The sequence below is a fragment of the Protopterus annectens genome, chromosome 3.part0 (assembly GCF_019279795.1).
Source record: "Protopterus annectens isolate FY-2018-M chromosome 3.part0, PAN1.0, whole genome shotgun sequence".
NCBI classification, from domain to species: Eukaryota; Metazoa; Chordata; order Ceratodontiformes; family Protopteridae; genus Protopterus; species Protopterus annectens.
The window spans coordinates 207494533-207506242 of NC_056731.1; positions in this window are offsets into that span (position 1 = coordinate 207494533).

An 11710-nucleotide genomic window follows, 5' to 3' on the forward strand; every position below is an offset into this window, starting at 1 on the left:
TACATCCTAACTCCTGTACAAACTACATTATGTAAGAGGGCTGTTAGCTATTAAAGATGAAATCATTCCATAGGATCAGAGGAAGTTTCTAGGCTACTGACCTTCAGGCCCTTATAAGCCTAACCAAGAGTTTAGCCCATGTTTAGGTAAGTCAGCACCCAAAGCCCCTGCCCAGCAGGGACACAGGTGGAATCCTAGGGGTGTATTTTCTCTTTCCCATCCAGTTATCCAGCTTGCACTTAAAAAGAGATAATGAGGTACTCTGCTTGACATGGAGAGGGAGTCTATTTCATAGATGGGGAAGTATCTGGGGGCACAAATCTCTCCCCCCAAGAAGTCCTATTGATGTCACAGACCAGGTTATGGTCACTCGTGTGGGTTATTTAAGTGGAGCTTGACGTGCGGATATGCAGCAGTCCCATCAAGGCAGGGATTGAGATTGCTTTGTATGCCAGACAAAGGTCACCTCTGAGAAGTCTATATGAAACTGAGTAGAGGGACAGGGCTTTTAACCTATCTGTGTAGGGCAGATGTTTGAGACCCTGGATTTTCCTGATGAGGAACGCCTGTGTTCTCTCCAGCTGCTGCATGTGCTTTGTGAGGTACATGCCAAAGGGGGCATTGTACTCAATAATTGGCCTTATAAAGGAAGAATACAGGGTTGTCATGACCTCCTTGTCCCTGGATGAGATACACTTACTTATGAGGAGGACCATGTAAAAAGCTTTCCTCACAATGGAAGCAACATGGTGGGGAAAAGTCAAATTGCTATCAACCTGGGTGCCCAAATCCCTCACAACTGGTTGTGTGCTTAGGACATTGTTATTAATGTGATAATATGTGGGGATGTCACTCTCCCCGAGGGGAATGATGATACATTTTTTGGCATTCAGCTTGAGGCCATGTTTCTGGCAGCCATCATTTGTTTGGGTGAGACCCTCTTGGAGGACGTCCACATCACTTGGGGAATTGATGACAGCACCCACCTTGCAGTCAGCTGCAAACTTCATCAGCCATAGCCCACTGGGTTTTGCCTGCACCTCAGAGAAATATATCCTGAATAACAGGACATTGTTATTAATGTGATAATATGTGGGGATGTCACTCTCCCCGAGGGGAATGATGATACATTTTTTGGCATTCAGCTTGAGGCCATGTTTCTGGCAGCTATCATTTGTTTGGGTGAAACCCTCTTGGAGGACGTCCACATCACTTGGGGAATTGATGACAGCACCCACCTTGCAGTCAGCTGCAAACTTCATCAGCCATAGCCCACTGGGTTTTGCCTGCACCTCAGAGAAATATATCCTGAATAACAGAAGACCCAAAGACTGATCCCTGGGGTATGCCACTCGTTACGGGTCTACTACTTTAGCTTTCCCTCTTTTGATTTGGTGAGTTCTATCAGTGAGCCAGTTTGCTACCCATCTGGTAACATATGGATTGATGCCTAGTTGAGAGAGTTTATCTATTATGCATGAGTGAAGAATAGTGTCAAAGGTTTTGGCCAGGTTAAGGTAGGTGGTGTGTACCATCTTCCCCCTCATCCATGCCTTTGGTGACTGTCTCAAAGAAGTCAACCAGATTTAATAGACATGACATCCACTTGACAAATCCAAACTGTGTGGGGTCGAGTGTTTGGAGGTTGCCAATGTCCATGTTAATGAGGTCCATGATAATCCATTCCATGGAATTGCAGTTCAGGCTAGTTAGGCTGATGGGTCTATAATTTCCCAGATTGGTGGACGCTCCTCCTTTGTGTAAAGGGATGACAGTTGCTGTCCTCCAGTTGGCTAAGACAAAGCTGGTACTCAGGCTTTGGTTGAATAGGTTGCCTAATGGAGATGTGAGTTCATGCCTGAGTTCATGTAGGATGCAGCCTGGGATGTTATAGGGTCCCATGGAGGCTGTATTTTTGCTTTTGAAAGGGCAGTCGTGACCTGTTCCCTAGAGATAATGGGAGAGGTGCAGGTAATGGGGATGCCCTGATTTACTGATGGGGGGACAGGGGGGTGAAGTTTTCTATGAATCTGTTAGCCAGTAGGTTGGCTATATCTACAACATTTGTGTATGTGGTGTCCTTGACCACCAGTTCTGAACAGATATGAGTGCTACCTTTGTGGTTGCAGACATATTTGAAGTAGGCCTTATGATTGTCTTTAGTAGATATAGCCAATATGTACCCGAAGTTGGCTTTAGAGGATTTCACTAATACTCTTATTTGCTTGTTCAGGCTAAGGAGAGATTGCTTCTATTTGGGAACCTGCTCCTTCTTGGTCTTGGACAGTAATTTTTTTCATTTTGTTATATAGTTAATTTAATGTAGATGTCCACCAGATAGGTTTACTCTTTCTTGTGGAGGATGATTTTGTCCTGCTGGGTATACCTGATTCCATGCATCTAAATAAATGCTCATATAGTATTTGGTATAGATTTAGCAATTGGTGCCAGTTCCTACAGAGGGGGAGGTGACTGTGAAGCTGTTTATAAGCATCTCTCAGGAGGTTGTAATCAGCTTTGGAGAAGTGTTTTTGTTTGACCCTAGCTAGAGGGGTGTCAGTGGAGATGGTGACTTCGAATGTGATCCCTTTATGGTGGGATCTTACCAGGGAAGATGATACAATAGGGGTGCTGCAGTGGTTAATCATGTTGGTTAATACCACGTCCAATATATTATCACCTCTTGTGAGGGTATTGACTAGCTGTTGCTAGGCATTTGCATTGATAAAAATCAAGGAATCTCTCAGTATTTGTGCACTGGCATGAGTAGTTTTTCCAGTCTATGGTAGGTAGCTAAAGTCATCTAGGATCGGGGTAAAGGGTTGAATCTTGATAGATTCAAAGAGGTCCAGATAGGTGGAGTGAGCATCTTGAATCAAATTTGGTGGTCTGTATCGACCTATGATTTGAATAGGGGTCTTGTCAACAGTTTACTGCACTTGGAATGTGCTACGTGCACCATACTGTTTCACCAGCCTGGAGGTGTGTGTGTATTTGATATATATATTGAAACTCCACCTCCTTTGTCTTTGCTGCCTACAGTTTGGGGCCTGAATGTATGATAGTATGAGTAACCAGGTAAGGCTGTGATGCTCTCTGCAGCTTTCAATCAGGTTTCTGTGTCTGCACAAATGTCAGCATCTTTCAGGGTTAGAATATTTGCAATGAGTGCAGTTTCATGTTTAGACTCCTAGTGTTTAGCAACATGATCTTTAATTTGAGCTTTGCCAGTAACCTGAAGCCCAAGTGAGACAGATGCAGGCCATCTCTAGCAAAGCACTGTGGTACGCCAATCATATCTTCCCAGGCTGTCAGGTACTGGATACTCCTGGCATGACACCAGTATCTAAGCCAATTGTTAAAGTCAATCATTTTCTGTTTGTATTGAGGCATCATTCTGGATGATGGTAGAATGCTGCTTAAGGCTAGGGACATACCTGCCTGGGGCACATATTCAGTGAGCTCAATCATGTCTCTCTTCACATAAGTCAAGGAAGGTATGTCTCAAGTCATTCACACCAACATGGACAATGACAGAGTCATAACAGTACCTGTTGTTGAGAGACTTAAGTGCGTGTGTGATATGAAGGATTCTGGCACCTGACAAACAACTAATGTGACTTTCTCCTTATCGAGCCTGGTGAGAGGCACATCTGTGTGTCTCACAAAGAGTCTTATGACTAATATGTTGGGTTTATGGTTAGGCCTTAGTGGTTGCAAGACAAAGGTGCATGGACTATGCATATTATGTTGTGTGAAGGGTTGTGGAGTTTGCATGTGTGTTTGCCTCTGAGGTCTCCTTTGTTTGGGTTTGTTTTTGTTGAGAACCTCTGCATATGTGGATGTGTGTTGTGTAGTTGGTGGTGGTGTTTGAGGTGTAGTTATTGTATCATCATGAATAAAAAAAAAAAAAACCAAAGCTGCAGAAATCATTAAATTAAGTTTTTTTGAGGTCCTACTCATATCCTGTATTTCTGCTCCTGGCAAGCATAACACTATTCATGTCCATTCTCCTCTCTGCAAATATGAATATCAGTTGCTTTGATAAATGAATCCCCAAGTATAATTTCTTAATGTATCTGAAGAATCTCCCACCTCTAATTCTTTGTCTACTTTTTCAATTGTTACAAAATTATAATAATCTTGATCACCATTAGTCTTATTAATCTCACTGCTTTCAAACCTACATCATATTCAAGTGCACAGTTCTCATCTAGATGTCTTTGCACTTCCAGTCTGATCCATGCTGTCATCCTCAGTCTTTCTACTCCTTTCTCCTCATAGTAATGCTCTTTAATCCTTCCAAGTTCATGCTAGGTCCTTTTAGCCTGCCCTTTGCCACTTTTTTCTACCCTCTCTGTTGGAACAATGATGTCACTTTCTGTATACTGAAAATGTTTAGACATGTGTCCGAATAGCTTTAAGGTAATCAAACCATCAGGTTGATCTCCGAGCTTAACATATATATTAAGAGACTTTTATTTTTCAAAATGCTGCAGAGGATTCTCCTGTACAATAATGAAAATGACACGGTGAATCTTGGTCATTCTTCTTCAAATTATATTCTCCTTTATTGTGATTTTTTCAGAAGGTAGGTGAGCACATTTGTTACACTGAGGAATTAAGATTGCAAGCTTACATTAACCCAGCTGATGTCCATTACCATAAGGGTGTCTGTAAAAATCCCTCCTAACAAACTAAAAGAAGTCACATAGATAAACCTATCTGTAAAAACTATAAGAAAAAACTGGCTGAACTAACTTCTGAAAACATCGCACAATAAAGGAGAATCTCATTTGAAGAAGAACCAAGAGTCACCTGTCAGGAGTTGCATGGGTATCATCAGGCAGAAGCCAAGTTATGGTACACTCCCCTGACAATGCCATTTGTCTGCTGGATCTGCATCCCTGTTGGGACTGGCCAGGATCAAGTGTACATAGCCTGCTGCATTGTGGTGTTTACAGAACCCCCCCCCCCTGTAGTGATGGTGCTTGTACTGCCACTACGGGAGCAGGAGTGAGATGTTGCACTTCCATGTAGACCTCCACCTGCTGCTGTTGCTGACCTATGTCCACATGGCCAATGCCCTACTTCCACCACATGATCTACCACAGACACCACACAGTTGAGGGTTCCCACCATCTCACCCAACCATCTATCCATGACCCCTGCAAAATAATGGTGGGCATCTGCATGATCATGGATGTAGTTCATAGGTTCATAGGTTCATACTAGGCTATCTGCCCAAGGGCATTTATAAGCCTAGCCCAGAGTTTTGTGGCTTTCGCCACCCCTATAGTTTGGAAGATACTATGCCCATTATTTTGCTGTGCCTCTGTCAAGCAGTGACACTGAGATAATCCCTGGGGTATATCTGTGATCTCCCATCCATTGGTCAAGATTTCTCTTGAACAAAGCCAGTGAGGTGCTCTGCCTCACATGTACCGGGATTTTGTTCCACAGCATAGGGAGTCTCTGGGTGATGAATCTGTCCCTCCAGCACGTCCTATTAATAACCGTGTCAAGGTTTAAGTCTCCCGCCCTTGTAGTTCTGAGGGATCTAGATTTTTTGAGGTGAAGCATGTTCATCAATTCTGGGTTGGACATGGCCTTGTATGTCAGGCACAGGTCACCTCTGAGCAGACAGTAAGCGACTGAATAGAGCTGAAGTTCCTTCAGTCGGGCAGCATAGGACATATTTTTGAGACCCTTTATCCTTTTGGTGAGGAACTTTTGGGGCCTTTCCAGTTGCTGCAGGTGTTGTGTCAGATACATTCCGAATGGGGCATTGTACTCAATCATTGGTCTGATGAGTGATGAGTACAGGGGGATGATGACTTCCCTTGATCTAGATGTGAATCCCTTCATGATCAGGTGGGCAATGTAGAAGGTTTTCCTAACTACTTTGGCAACGTGAGTGTCAAATGAAAGGTTACTGTCAACCTGAGTACCCAGATCCCTGATAACCTCTTCTGTGCTTAGTGGGTTGCCACCTATATGGTAGCTAGGGGTAACCTTGTTTTTCCCGAAGGGTATGACTATGCATTTTTTGGTGTTTAACTTTAGGCCATGGCTCTGGCACCAGTTTTCCATTTCTATAAGACCCTTCTGAAGGATATCTGTGTCAGATGTGTTCTCAACTATGGCGCCCAGTTTGCAATCATCTGCAAATTTTGTCAGCCATAATCCTCCTGTGTTTGCTTGTACTTCTGAAAAATAGATGCTGAACAGGAGAGGGCCCAGGACTGAGCCCTGTGGGACACCACTTGTGACAGGCTTTGAGTCTGACATGGTGCCAGCAACTCTGACCCAGTGGGTTCTGTCACTTAGCCAATTTGCAACCCATCTTGTGACGTATGGGTTTACATTTAAGCTGATGAGTTTTTCAATGATACCTGAGTGGGGTATTGTGTCGAAAGCCTATGCCAGGTCGAGGTAGGCTGTGTGGACTGCCTTTCCCTCATCAATGGCCTTGGTGACTGTTTCAAAAAAGTCAACCAGGTTTAAAAGGCATGATCTGCCCTTGACAAAGACAAACTGGGTCAGATCCAAAGTCTGCAAGTCTCCTATGTCTTTATTTATGAGTTCCATTATGATCCTCTCCATAGCTTTGCAGATCAAGCTTGTCAAGCTGATGGGACGGTAATTTCCCGGGTCGGTGGAGGCACCGCCTTTGTGAAGTGGGACCACAGTTGCCGTACGCCACTCCTTAGGCATGTATCCTGAGGTGAGGCTAAGATTAAACAGCTGCCCTAACTGCGGGTTTAATTCCTCATTGAGTTCATGGAGCACACATCCGGGGACACCATCTGGTCCCATGGATGCTGTGTTTTTTGCCTTGGAGACAGCAGTTCTCACCTGAGCATTAGAGATATTTGGGGGGCTATAATTCTCTGTTATAGATATCTCACCTTTTGGGGAGGGGAGAGTTTGCACTGAACCTGTCAGCCAGTATGTTGGCAATGTCTGTAGGTTCAGTAATTTTTACATCATTTTGAACTAATTATGAGCATATCTGGGAGTTTCCTCCCAGGTTTCTAACATAGCTAAAGAAGGCCTTATGATTGTCCTTTGAGTCCTTAGCGACTTTTCTCTCAAAACTTGCCTTGGATGATTTTATGAGAGATCTTAGTTTTTTACTTATAATGATCAAGGGTGTTTTCCCTTTTAAGGATTTTGCTCTATCTTGTAGTAGCTTCCTCCTTTTATTGTAGAGCTTGTTTATGGCTGGGGTCCACCAAACTGGACGCTTGCCTTTGGTACAAAGAGTCTTTGTTTTGTTTGGGATTGCCTGATCCATGCATTCCTGTAGGTGCTGGTACATACAGCAGGAAGAGTAGCCCACTGGGGCCTCAGACCATCTCTGGTGTAACATTCCATACATGCCTGTGCCTCCATGATGGGCCAAAACATGCATATGGTGACACATGCTGTGGCACTTCTGCCAGGGCCATGATGGCCAGCAGTTGTCCTACGAGCACCCCGTCCATCTGCCTGTGTGGGACACCAAAAGTCAACCAGCTATGGCTGCTGTGTACAGACAGACTTACCATAGTCACTACACGTTCCTGTCCCAGTACACCACCTGCAAACTGTCCCTCATCTATGGTCACTGCTGATGAGGTATGTGAGGGAATTGTGACTTGTGCGGGGATGGGGTGGATAAAAGTGGGATGCCAACCAATGGCACAGATGCAGCCCCTGACAACCCTGCCTGTGCCTCACTATGCCTATCATCATTGTTAGAGTCTGTATGGACACTAACATCAGTTTGCCTGCAAGAGGGACCCTGACCCACCTCGCTAACTGTGAGGGGCATACAAGACATCTAAATTAAAACCTATGGATTATGGTTTACTTCTACACACACACACACACACACACACACACACACACACACACACACACACACACACACACACACACACACACACTTACATGTGATGTGGCACAAAGATATTGCATAGACCTTTCATTACCTAACAGTTGACATGCATGACATATGGCACTCAACAGCATACACTGCAGACATTCATAATCCAAGCTACCAACAATATACTTCTCTGTGATGCTTGAGTTGTGTTAGTAAGTGATGCCACTTCCCCTGGAACACACTGCACCTATGTACACATTATTGCTGTGCACCTGTACAGCACACTGGCATGTACTATGCACCATACCTCACAAGTGCACAGACCATTGCAGAATGTGTAGATGTCTGGCAGTTATGTTTGCTCTGCCGCTTACAGCCCCTATGTGTTTGCTGACTCATACCTGGGATGACATGAGGTCTGATGTCAATAATTAATGCCTGACCTTTGATTTGCAGATCTCATCATCAGCAGTGCATGTATGTACAATAAAATCCAGTTACACTGACAACCTTCAAAGCTTCATGTGGATATGTGGAGTATATATGCCCCTGTTGACATGCCAGCCTTTTCTATGATATGCATTGGGGCCACAATACTGCATCTGAAAACATTACACAGACCTGATTTGTGACATATGACCTGTGCAATCCAATGCAGTATCAAACAAATGTGTTAGTCGTGGAGATGCTGAATGAGATGCGTACAATATTTGGGTTGCATAAGGGTGCACACCCTTAAAACAATGGTTTGTTGAAGCACCTGGTAAGTGACCTAAAGCAGTCACTATTCCTGGAAGGGGTATACTAGCATGGCCCATCTTTACTTGCCATTATTTGATCTACCTGCCTACAAAGATCCCCAACTCTGCCATATTGCAAGGTCAGCTCATGTGCACAGCCCTTGAAGGTCCCACAGTGGCTTCACTATTGCTGTAGAGTCTGAGTTAGGTCTGGCACAATTCATAACCTTGACTGTGTTCAGATACAGACATTCTTAGCTAGCCTTGTATGTATGCTTCAGTTCACTGTTGTGTTTGAAGCTGACATCCCTCCCCATCCTCAGCCTTGCTGCAGATGCCTAACAACTATGGGCCACATGAGTGTTATTTTGCAGTGTTCCAGATTCCACCCACCATGTCTACCAGCCTAGTTCCAGCTAATGAACAGCCAGTCTAAGGTGTGCTCTGGCACCAGTAAGCTAAAAGTTAGGGATGGTGGCCCTGAGGATGAGTGAGGTGTTAGTTGTGTACCACACATATCTTTATGAATACTGTCTGTAGGTTTGAGCCATGGTCTCATGACAACATTACACATTCCACCACATGCATTTGGGAGACTTGATGTTATGCTCATACTACCTGTACAGATCCCTGGATGATGTTTCATGTGCGACAAATCTTCCATCTGATTATCCTAACCCATAGGCCACATTTATGCAGAATCCTGTCAATTCTTGACACAGGTACAACACAGGCAGTACTTGCTAGACATTCCTGCAACTCCATCAGTGTTACTGCATGTCTCTGGCTAGCCTCTATGACCTTTTTGCAACATGTGTTGTCATCTGTTTTGGATGGGCATCTGTTTATTTTCTACATCACTGTTGTCCCATATTTAATACACCTCTAGATCACTGTCTGCACTGTTTGCCATGGTATATGCAAAGGTGAGGTAAGGTTACTTTTCTCACTCCTGACTCCTACCTTTCAGATATGGGATCAATTTCATGCTTTGTAAGATGTGTGCAAGCCATGGCTGGCTCTGTTGGAGGCAATTGAGCAAGTGTCATGGATATACATCTTGGACACCAGACCATTACTTGGTGTGACATTGTGGCCCTGTACTTGATGACAGGTGTGTACTCAAGAAGAGTGAATGCTGTCAGTACATGACAAGCTGCCTCCACAATATGTCATTTAGAGTGTGTGCACACATATGCTTTCAGTGTTTTGTAAGTTTTGTATAACCCATATTTATTGTCCTAACAAGGGATTCTATATTACACATTGATTGATCATATTACAATCACGTTACAAGTTGTAAAAGGTGTGGAATGTGTTATTGTGGTCTTCTGTTGTATATTTTGGGAACAGTTGCCATTGTAATAGAGGAGTATCCACTGTTGTATCCACCATATAAGGGGAATGTTTCATACATGTCCCTACTGTATGCCACTTGTCCCAACATTTTGTTTATCTCTGTCCACACATCTTGCACTGACAGGTTGTGAGGTATACAGCAGGAATCTTACATACCTTGCAGATTTGCCACCATGGTGACAACTGGGATGCAGCGAAGGTAACATCAACAACAATGAACATGTACAGCATGCATAATGTGTAGGTATATTAAATGTCTCCAAGGGAAACAGCATGGCCTTAACATGGCCAGTGTATTGGCAAATCTGAACAAAACAACACCATACTCACCAGCTACAGGCTGCTGTCCCAGTTGTATACTATAGGGATCTAAATAGTTGTGGGAGAGAAGTAATGTCTGTAGGCACACCTGTGGCATTGGTATAGGGTGGAAGTAGCCTTTCCGCACATCAACAGTACAAACCACAATACTAAGGATTATGCACATCGGTGCATTACTACACTCCATCAACATACTATCTTATTTGACATATGCATGTCGATACTTTACAGATAAAGATGGATAAGCAACAGAGTTCTAGGGATGTGCACTGGGGCCTTACCTGCGTGATCCTCATCCATTGTGTGGGTAGCACCCACCTCCACAAAGCTGTCTTCCATTTCATGGCTTGTCTGGTGGACAGGTGCCCCAAGGCTGGCAAGGAGCTCCTTGGCATGTGTCAGTAGGGGCTGGATGGCTTGACCCACACCTGTGGCTAGCCATTCTCTCACGATGGCTGCAGCCCACTGATGGCCATGGTGGATGAGGTCAGTGTAACAATGCTGCACCTGCTCATAAAATTCAGCTGTGCAGACCAGCATCATTTACCCTGTGGATGAGGTCATTCCACAGGGTGGTCCTCTCCTGCATATCCTGGGCACTGCATCTGAATAATATGTTCTTCAATAGGTCTGCACCTATATGTCCCTGTACAGCCACTGTATCAACCTTTTATGTGCTTTGTGTATTGCTTCTGTCCACAAAAGGGGATTACTCTATTGTTGGTGGAGGCTAAGTGTACAGGTCAGGTACTGCTGATTCCACTTGGCTACAGTAGCTATAAAGTGTACACGCCCTTGTTACAATGCCTGGTATTTGTGCGATTGAAACATGACCCCACAAATGTTTATTTAAACACAATCTCCACCTTTAATGTAACCTATAGCCTGCTCACTCCAATTGAAAACATAATCTGTTCTGAGAAAACATATGGGAAATAATACTCATTACAGTAAGCCAGATGAATATGTCTGCACACCCTTAAAATGATATGTTATGTAAACACCTGCTGAGATGATTACAACATCCATTTGTCTTGGTTTGTACCCTTAACATCATGACACATCTCCACTTGGCAATGGTTGCTTACCTTCCTTTAAACAGATTTTTTTTTTCAATAGAATTGTACACGTTATGGGTCACATTTGGCGAGAAACAATTTGAAATTATGTTCTGTGGTCTCATTGGCATATAGCACACAAACCTGGCATTCCAAAAGGGGTGTGTACACTTTGGATATCCAGTATATATGGGTGTCGATATAGTTGATAGTGGTAGGCATGGGCAGTAGCCCATAACACAGTTGTACACTTCTCTGATTACTACCTTATAATCATGCATACTGTAGTACCCATATCAGTGTAATGGCAATGCAACAATCAGGACAACATGTGTGGCCCTGTACAGTCAAGAGGTCAG